The 10,619-nt window shown below is 49.1% G+C and overlaps 1 long non-coding RNA gene across 1 annotated transcript; it reads right to left on the reverse strand.

Moving 5' to 3' along the window:
- Positions 1-789: 789 nt before the first annotated feature.
- LOC119107196 (uncharacterized) lies at positions 790-9,853 on the reverse strand. Its single transcript, XR_005095220.1, has 3 exons — positions 9,769-9,853; positions 9,028-9,176; positions 790-855 (listed from the first exon to the last, which is right to left on the reverse strand). It is a non-coding gene; the product is annotated as an uncharacterized LOC119107196 (long non-coding RNA).
- Positions 9,854-10,619: the final 766 nt, after the last annotated feature.

Raw genomic sequence — 10,619 nt, forward strand, 5'->3', positions numbered from 1 at the left:
GGAGTAGGATCGGCCTAGATACTAAATGTTATTTCTCACAATTTATATCGGTGCGGTGAAAGTGGAAGCCTAAGTTGCTGTGATATCCCTTCTCCAAGCACGTGGGACGCTTGTGCACTATGCATGGAGGTGCATATGCTGGGCAGCACCTTAAGCGGTCACATGGCAGTGCTAAGGGATGGTAGAAATCATTAACGCTTTGCACGAATGACCTTTTTAGCGGAAAATTTACGAAGCGGCCAAGAAGCAAACCCCTTACTCAAAGGAATCACAAAGGGCATTGTTTCGGAACGAAACAACGTCCCGACTGTTGTGGATGTCTTGGATGCCAGGTGGATGTGGATGTGGAGTCTTGATGCTATGCTGTGGCTGGTTCTCGGAAAAACGACTGGAGAAAATGTCGATGAAGTGAGAAATCACGGTTTAAGAAAAAACGTAACAATAGTCGTCCTTTCTGGGTTGTACCTAATTCTGGCGCGGGGGTAATGCGATGCAATGCCATTTACTGTCGCGTTTGTCAAATCGCGACAAGCGTTGTTTAATTTGCAAGTGAACAACAGCTCCTTGTCTGCAGCTCTGAGCTGCCAACACGGCAGTGACTTACAGGCTGCCGCCCCCGTCCCTGCCGTCGGGACCGCGGTCGTGCCACTAGTTGAAGTGCCGTCCGCCAGGGGCGCTGCCATCTGCAGCAGCTGCCACTCCCGTCTGAGTCCCTCGTCGGCGTCAGCTCGCAGCTGGCTCACGTGCTGCGCGAACAGGGGAGCGGGCACCGACTCCTGAGAGGGCGCCGGCCAGCCGGCCTGGCTGCCCGCCGGCTTGTCGCTCGTCTTGTTCGGGCACAGCGTCCGCCGCCGTCTGAGGACACAAACGTGTGATAAACTGTACCACCTTTGCCCATCCCGATAGCTCAGGAACACGGAGTCTCCCGGTCCTCCCACTCGTGGCAGGACGGATCTGTGTCGCTTTAAGCGCTTGCTGTTTGCGCTTGGCTGGGATGGCCTGTGGCCGGTGGCAACGGCCACACTAAAAGCCGGGTACCGTCAGAAGGCAGGAGGGACCCTGCCGAGCATTGCACTACATCAGGAGTGTTCCACATTTGAAACCGTTGAGGCAAATCTCAGATGTAATGGAAATAGCTCTTTTGTAACTCTTAGTCTGATTAACGTGCAAAACGTTGCCCTTAATAACAAACTTTCGCTATTTAGCGCTATTTAGCAAATGCGCCCCGCTATACCTCATTGCTCACGTCATGGAACGTTTTCACGACAGAGACACTGCCAGACTGGCCGTGTGAGAGTTGTCGCGATAGCGGACGGTAAGCTCACTTGCGGTCCTCCAAGCGCCGCAAGAATGGTGTTGGTATCTGAGCGCGTTCTTGTAACTTATTAGCGGCATGTGCGCGTGTTGTTGCCTTTTCTCGTGGTGTTCTTGCATATTTTCCGTGGTGTCATGCTCTTTTATTACTTACATTTGCATTCTCGGTTACGACGCTATCCTTACATCATTCCATCCTCAGCCTCATGTCGGTCATAACTAGAAGGACTGCCCATATGTCTGGGTTTATATATCACAAAACGCGATTCGCGATTGAGAAACGAAATCAATGGCTTAACTGGTCGTTGGCCGAATGCTGACTGCCGCCATGCAGATTGGTCGCACTCAAAAGGTTTGGATTTCGGTTGGGAGGATAACCTTACATGGACGGACACAAATATAATATTGCGGCGTTTCAAGTGCCGTAAGTGAGCCCACCGAACGCTAGTGGCAAATCTCACACGGTCAAGTTGGAAGCGACTCTGACGTCATAAAAACGTTCCATGACGGAAACAAGCGATAACGCATTGAGAAGAACTTCTAAAATTGTGTAAACACGTAATTTAGAACATACTTATGCAATCAAAATCATACTTTTAGTTATAAGAGAACGTTTTCCATCATATCTGATGTTTGTCTCAATATCTCTAAATGTGAACCAACGCTTCCGTAAAGTAATGCGCGTTCATCATGTTCCTCCTTATAAATCGCACTCACATTACTTGACATTCCCTTCAAGTTCAAACAGACACAGTATCCTGTCAAGCTTAGCTACACGGCGACAATGAGACAGAGCCAAGGCCAATCGCTGGCAGAGCCGGTGGCTGTGGCTGAGCCGGGCAGCGGACCGTAACGCGGTACCTCGGAGAGGCATATGACTTCACTGACCGGTTAGCTGCTCAACAACGATTCAGTACGACGGGGCGATCTGTGTTGTGTCAGAAATCCTTAATGGATCATCTGAGACTGGTGCGTGACTTTGGACGATTGCATACTACCGGAAATCCATGGTTTCTGGTAAGTTGACTATCGTGTGCTGCTGAACTTTTAAGATTGCATAAACCGCCACGATCCAGCGAACGGTGTCTGGCCGGCATTATTGTTGGAACCCGTCTGACTACTGAGTGCAAGCACGAATACAATACAACACCAATGAAAAACAACACCAATGAGAAAGCCGAGCCATGTCGGAATCATAACCTCAGTGCAACTGTATCCGATATAATTATTTTTTAGTGCACCTTTCCTGATTTCCTATGCATTTTCGGGCATCCCATCTGGTACCGAGTATAATTAACTATATCAAGCAAATTAGGTAATCAATATACGACCACAAGCCACCATTATCTTATCGTTTCGATCAGCACACGTTTTTAATCCGCGAGATCTGGCAGAACGCAAAGCCGCTGCCCGGTCAAGCGTGCTTCTTTTTCAATAATGCGGCAACATAGCATTTACAAAAGGTGAACTGCGAAGTAGGCGTTGGTTAAAGTGCCTATGGCGATAGCTAAGCATGAAGCCAACGGATGTGTTGGAATGCTGAAGTCTGAAGATCCAGCCTAAGGTTCTACCTGAACAGCAAGTTTTATGCTCATACCTTAGCGACCGACCTTCGCGGTTTCAAGAAGCTGACACATAGGAAAAAATTTGCTATCACTTTTGATGGCACGTATTGTAAGCATGCTGTGAGCTCGCATTCTTCCATATGTCGTACATGACCATGTTTCTTGCATTGCATATTGGGCCAAGCTTTCTCCGGATGCAGCAGCGTGGGTACAACCTATCGCTGTCAGTCAGATGGACTGAGGCTGACATCGCGGGCCACATCATGCTCATATTACCAAGTCATGGCATGGCAGTCGCGCTCAACAGCGAGGCGGTCAGAAAACAATGGCTGCCAGGCCCGAGCGCTCGATAGCGCCGTACTGCAATCGAACAGCACAGAAAGCCGAGGCTGGTGCTGTCTGCAGAAACCATTCAGACTTCGTGACGAGCGCGTTGCTGCGGAGAATGGCACTTATGAGTTGAGTGGTCTTAACAGCGTGCGGTAACTGTGGATCGCTCCCCGTGCTGCACCCACCGTCTTTCAGCTCTGGCGCTACTTTACTGAAAAAGTTGGCGGAGGCTGCCCTCAAGGTACGATTTATGATTTGTTCAACATGTCAAACAGATTGCTGGTGAGTTTAGTCTTTTGAATGACTCAATTTAGGCGGAATCATTGCGCGTGAGGCTGGTTATTAGTCACGCTGACTCGGAGCAGCGCCCGACAGTTTCCAGTTGTCCTTTTTAGCTTCGAAACTTGTTTTGGATGAATGCCAAATTTATTGCTGAAATGCCTTCGCTTCGACCTCAATTACACTGTATTCATCCACCACTCAGGCATGCTTGCCAAACATTGCAGAAAACTGAAGTCGCCCCTTGAGCCATTATGGAATTGATCCTCTCTAGCCCGAGAAAGCTATGCGACTGAGTCCGTGCAGGAGCCCTCGAGACCACGCAGACGGGAGGGAGGACCGGGTCCGGATGGTCTCGGGCGGCATCAGAAGCTGATGTTAACGCAGCAAGCTCCACTGACCGAATCAGCGCTGCCCTCGACCAAGTCCGAACAGCTGATCAGCATGATGAGCCAGGCGGTCATACATCAGTAATTTACCCACCCGGGGAGAAAGCAGGTTGCATATCACGCATAACGCATAACGTACGACACTATTTAATCATTACCTAACCTTTTTGTTAAGGGAGAACTGGATCAGTTCGCCCCGGCGTCTCTGTGCATAAATATCATCAGCATACCTACCGCTCTCAGGTGCAAAAACGCCTGTCCCCGGAGCCTTAAATACCGGTTAGGGGACCGGAGGAAGTCCTTGTTTCTTGATGTGATGATGCTGGGTGGCAACTGGTCGCCGTAGTCTTGGACCCGGGACATCGGTAACGCTGGGCGGGACACATGAATTGTGTTGTCTTTGACCCGGTAAAATAATTAGCTTGCCTCAGTGATGTTCCAGCTCAGTCACGTTTGCTCGAACAGCTGCCCTCTGTTAAGGATTTGGAGGTTCCGCGTACTTGGTCTCGATAAGGGCAAGTGACGTGAGCCAGGTCCTTCCACTCGGTTGTTAATTGTTCGCTCTAAATTGGGACTGTCTTGTTCTCTTAGGATCAACTTATAATTAGTAGCTTCTGGTTTATTAACATAAGAGCAAACCATGGGTAGAATTTTAGTGACGTTCGCACATGAGGTCAGGGATGGAAAAGCTTCCGATCTACCGGATTTGGTAGTTGACAAAAATTGTATTCATATGTTTTCATCATTAAGCACGGTTTAGAGCTCAGATCTGCAAAAAAAGAAAGAAGATTTTCGAGAAACTACACCCCTGCTCCCAACTCTGAAAGGGATGTGGGTCAAATGTGGAGAAAATCTGTTTTAATGGCATTTTGGAGGTCGCTCAGTCATTTTGTACTGAGTCCCCAAACCCCCTCACTCAACCCTATGTATATGGCAAAGATGCATCCGTGTAGCCCTAGATCTACAGATTGGCAGGATGCTACAAGCACCTGAAAATAATATCCCTTTTGGCCAGGTGGCGTCATCATCCCAGCAACCAGAACCGTTGGCGGTCTTTACTATCCTCGCAAAATCGCAGGTATTTTACCGGTTTAGCCCTCGCACTTTCTACCATGCTCTCCATAACCTAATCTGGTGCAAAACCCATGCAACAATGGCATCAGCAGATGCACAAGATATCTTTGCACACCTTTACCACCTTTTTTCAAAGACTTGATCCGAACTCTTTGAATGGATGCATTTCAGGGATCAGAGTTCACGTTAAGGAGTGTTTGTTGTGTATATACATACATATATATATATATATATATATATATAGATAGATAGATAGATAGATAGATAGATAGATAGATAGATAGATAGATATCTTATATATATATATATATATATATATATATATATATATATATATATATATATATATATATATATATATATATATGTGTGTGTGTGTGTGTGTGTGTGTGTGTGTGTGTGTGTGTGTGTGTGTGTGTGTGTGTGTGTGTGTGTGTGTGTGTGTGTGTGTGTATGTGTGTGTGTGTGTGTGTGTGTGTGTGTGTGTGTGTGTGTGTGTGTGTATGTGTGTGTGTGTGTGTATGTGTGTGTCGTTGTGTGTATATCTTTGCACACCTTCAGCACCTTTTTTCAAAGACTTGATCCAAACTCTTTGAATGGATGCATTTCAGGGATCTGAATTCACGCTATTGCTGTTGTGTGATCCCTGATCTTAACCATCCGACCGCGCAATTCTAGGCAACGCAGACTTCAATGGTAAAAGTTTAACGTGCTACGATGTTCGGCACGATCCGTCCTGCCATGTCAACTGACTTTTACCGCGACCGCTGCCACCGGCCGTAGGCCAGGCCTGTCAAGGGCAAAAAGCGAGCATCTAAGCGATTCGAACCCACTCCGCCATGGGTGGTGAATCAGAAGGCAGGCACTCTAACCAGCCGAGCCGGGACGAACAAATGAAAGTGCTAAGGCGTGTAAAAGTATCTTGTGCGTTTGCTGCTAACATTGTCCCTTCATTTAGCTCCATGCACGATATCGTGACGATATAAAAGATGTTATCTCAAGCCTGTCAACCGGTCAATTCGCTAAATCTGAGGTGCGGTAGGCGGTGTGCGAGGCCTACATCGGTTATACACGTGATAAATTACAAACGCAAAATAAATTATGTGCATTTGTGAAGGCAGTAGGTTAACAGACAGCTGCATTTCAGGGTGGAGGATAATCACCCTGTTGCATCACTCAGGAAGCCAATCATTGATCCAGGGGCAAAACTATTGCTGAATGGTAGTCAAATTGTTGGTGTGTAGTTGGTGTCATCAAAGTCATGCAAAACCTGTCCTGTTGTCTCAACAATTACATCCAATTAAGCCCCAGCTAATGGTGATGTTAAATCTCTGGGAAACTGGCCATTAAGCCTACACAAGTAATACTAATAACTGCATGATGAACGCGTCAAACGTGATGTTTGGCCATGTTTAATTTATCAGCCCTCGCCCTGATTGCCCTCGCCTAGCCCTCAGCTTGGCATGCAACCCCTTAAGGTTTCCGGAAGATACCTCTCCTGTTCAAGATCGTGCAATCGCGCCCAAACTTCCGGCGTCCAAAGCATTGTTTTTTTTCCGGAAGACCTTATCTTTTTCAGATCGGAAACGACACGGGGGTCGCATCGACGTTTCCTTCCCCCCCCCTCCCCCCCCCCCCCCCCCCCCCCCCCCAACCACCATCAGTCCTCGTCATGAAAAACGGCCAAATCAGAGCCAGGGTTAAGCGCTGCGCAGCCCGGCACCAGCGCTTTCCAGCCCTGCGTCGGACACGCGGCCTCTCCTGTGTCGAACACGCGGCCGCTCCAGTGCCGAGCGTGTGCACACCCTAGTGCCGAACACGCACCCACTCAGGTGCTGGACACGCGTCCTCTCCTGTGTCGAACATGTGGCCGCTCCAGTGCCGAACGTGTGCACACCCTAGTGCCGAACACGCACCCACTCAGGTGCTGGACACGCGGCCTCTCCTCTGTCGAACATGCGGCCGCTCCAGTGCCGAACGTGTGCACACCCTAATGCCGAACACGCACCCACTCAAGTGCCGGACACGCGGCCTCTCCTGTGTCGGACATGCAGCCTCTCCTGCACCGGACATGCCGCCTCTCCTGCTGCCTCTCTTCTCCAGACATGCGGCAGCTCCAGCGCCGAGCGTGTGCCCGCTTCAGTGCTGGATGGCTGCTCCTGAGCCAAACACGCGGCCTCTCCTGTGACGGACACGCGTCCTCTCCTGTGCAGGACATGCATCCTCTCTTGTTCTGAAAACGAGGCCGCCCTAGTGCTGAACGGCGGCTCCTGCGCCGGCACGCGGCCTATCCGTGGCGGACACACGGCCGCCCCAGTGAACGAGTACTCCTGCGCCGGGCACGCGGCCACTCCTGTGCCGGACATTCGACAGTCCCAGTGTTCGAAACAGGGACGCCCCAGTGAACGTTTACTCCTGTGCCGGGCTTGCGGCCGCTCCCGTGCCGGACATTCGACAGTCCCAGTGTTCGAAACAGGGACGCCCCAGTGAACGTTTACTCCTGTGCCGGGCTTGCGGCCGCTCCTGTGCCGGACATCCGACAGTCCCAGTGTTCGAAACAGGGACGCCCCAGTGAACGACTGCTCCTGTGCCGGACATTCGACAGTCCCAGTGTTCGAAACAGGGACGCCCCAGTGAACGACTACTCCTGTGCCGGGCACGCGGCCACTCCTGTGCCGGACATTTGACAGTCCCAGTGTTCGAAACAGGGACGCCCCAGTGAGCGGCATACCGCAGCCGCTGTGAGATATTGACGCCGCACGCCGTGCTAAGATACAAAACAGTATAATGACACAGTGCGGGTTAATGTAGTAAATATTTTACGTCTTGTTATACTTTTACGAGTTCGTGATATGTGCTCATTAGGTCCTAAGCCCACAGCTGGAACACGTGGTGCCCTGTATGTGAATACATCCGTGACGGTACGGCGGGGCAAATGCTATGGGCGAATGTGGTATGCACGTTATTCAAAAGATGCTTCAAAAAGTCTCGATCCTGTTCCATGAGCGGCGCTGAAATAAGAATTGTTGCAGGACACTAAACAATGTCGTCGTATGAAGAATAGTCTCAGTGCCCAAAATCCGAAACAATCAACCGACTCCGCCACGCACGACTCGTTCGTTACGCGGACATTGATCCGCCATCCCTGTAGCCCAGGCCATGAAGAGGGTTGTCCATTGCTGGAGTTATGGTTGGTGGTTCTAGCTTAGGGGTAAATATTTCCAAATCGTGGATTGTAAAGGCTTAAACATATGAATTTTGGGAACTAAGGAAAACTATGAAATTGTATCGCAGACACTGTAGTTATAGACACAGTACAGAGCTGTGATATAAAACATCACAGCAATTCTCGACTTACGGTGGTGTAGTTTGAACATCGAAATGAACGTACAGGCTGATAGCAAAGCGGTGGAGAGTGATTATTTATTGGCCAAGGTTTACACCCTGTAAAACTAAGGTGCTCATCGACCTTAAGCCCGCTGCCCCGACCACTCGTGTACAAAGAGTTGTGTCCTAACCACCGGGACTTTTGGCATGGCCAGAAAATTATACTATGCAAATGAAACTTCCGAAACAAAAATGCTTTATGTTCATAACCAACTGCATTTTTTTTTTACACTCGTGTTGCGTGGTTCGTGGTAGTTAGAGGCATAATGCAACGGTTTCTGATAGATTTGGCTTCAGGTGACAACTAAGACTCTTCTAAATTTTGTCGGTGACAAAAAGTGCACTTCTTCACCTCCGCAAACGGTAATTAAAGTCGACGAGAATACTATACCTTGAGTCCCAACTAATACACAGTAATGCTAAGTTACGCATGGTCACAAACTGTTGTTAAATTCTGAATATAGCATACACTTTGCTGTGGCCATGGATCCTGAAACTCGACATTTTGTATTAGAAGTGGGGTAGTCATTTATGTGGCTTGTGGAAGCCACAGGTTTATATTAAAACAAACTTCAGCCAAATTATACTTATGAACAGGCGTCGAAACCTTGTAAACACCCAGCCTTCGAATCACATGCCTTCAACGCACTGTGCGCTCATACCGATGAAAAGCAGGCCGACGGACCAACCTCCAGATGAAAACGACAAGAATAGCGGAGAGGAGCAGTAGGCAGACGAAGAAGATGCCGGCCACCTCCGAGCTGGCAAGCGTCGTGTGCGGCTGCAGCTTCCACGTGTTAATGTGCTGCACCTCCTCACAGCCTTCTCCCAAGCGCACCTGCCGGTGACGTTCAGAGAGATAGGAGACTCAGACAGCTGGATTCAGAGCAGGCACGTGCAGTAAAGCACCATGAGCTTGCATGCTCGTGACCTGAGAACAAAAACATCACGTCTCAATTGACGGACACGAGACAATTTTGCAATTTGGGAGACAAATCATTATGAATTGGTATGCAAGCAGCTTCTATGATGATGTAACAACTACCTGCAGTGAACATCAAGCGTATTCTGGCTGTCAACAAGTCAATGACACGAGCGACCCCAGCGAGTTCTTGGAGCGTGATGCTGCTAGGCAAGGCGTAGTGCGGTTAGCGGGCTCTCGCCGGTAGCCGTGCGTGGGCAAACGAGGAAAATATTCAGGATGTTGCCGCAACGCAATACAATCGCGGTGTTTTGCCGTCCTTGTCTTTTGCCGCAGAGTGCGTGAGTAGCAACGAAGCTAAATGGCTGAGCAAGTTAAATGCGTCTTAAGGCGATCGAAAACATAGCATCACGTTCAAAATTGTTAGACAAATGCAACAAACTGGCATGACATTCTCGACATGAACTCGTCGAGTAATAATCAGAGCAGACGGCATCTCTCGACTGACCTTTCTGGAGGCGGACTGCTGGCCTTTGTAGACCTTGTTGTGATCCAGTCTGGACACGGTCGCACCCTGCACGCGCACCTCGTATATTGTGTTAGCTGTCAAGTTGGGTAAAATAATCTGTCGAGAGAAACCAGGGGACGGCACAGGTTATCAAGCGATCGTCAAAAAGAGTAGTAAACATTTGATATTTTACGCAAAACGAGCTCTCGTCACACGGCACGACACCGCATGCGTCGCGGAGACCTGGGCGACGTTGAAACGTTCGCCGCCAGCTTTGATAGAATCTTCTAAGTGACCATTAAATATTAATATACCATTGTTGCACGTGGGATTCAACATAGCGGTATATTAAGAATTAAAATTCAACAGCAGTCGGGTAATCTATGATTTGCCAATATACTAAAACCAACCAGTCACATTGATCAGTTTTTGCTCAGCACTTTATACCACCTTTTCGGTGCATGGGATGGAAGTGTTGCATGTGACTCTGGCTCACTCGGGCATAATATTATGCCCGAGTGCTATTATGCTCGGTGAATATTATGAATATTATTGTGAATATTATGCTCGGGCTATTTGATGACGGACTGAGACAGTGCAGAGTACGGAGTGCCCGCGCATTACTTTGACGTAGTACGTTTGTAAAGACTTCGCGCCCATCCGGTCCGCAGCAGATTGCTACCCGCAGCTGATGGCGGGACCGTGCAGCTGCCGCTGTAGCTGATCATGGAGGCTACCCTGTCCTCTGTCATCGACTGACTGTTCCTCGATCCATCAAGAGGCGCGGAGATGGGCAGTTCGTGGAGTCAGAGACGAACTTACTCCCAAGAACGCCGTCGTCGATGACACCA

Source organism: Pollicipes pollicipes, unplaced genomic scaffold (assembly GCF_011947565.3).
Source record: "Pollicipes pollicipes isolate AB1234 unplaced genomic scaffold, Ppol_2.1 Scaffold_6686;HRSCAF=7923_pilon_pilon_pilon, whole genome shotgun sequence".
Lineage (NCBI taxonomy): Eukaryota > Metazoa > Arthropoda > Thecostraca > Pollicipedomorpha > Pollicipedidae > Pollicipes > Pollicipes pollicipes.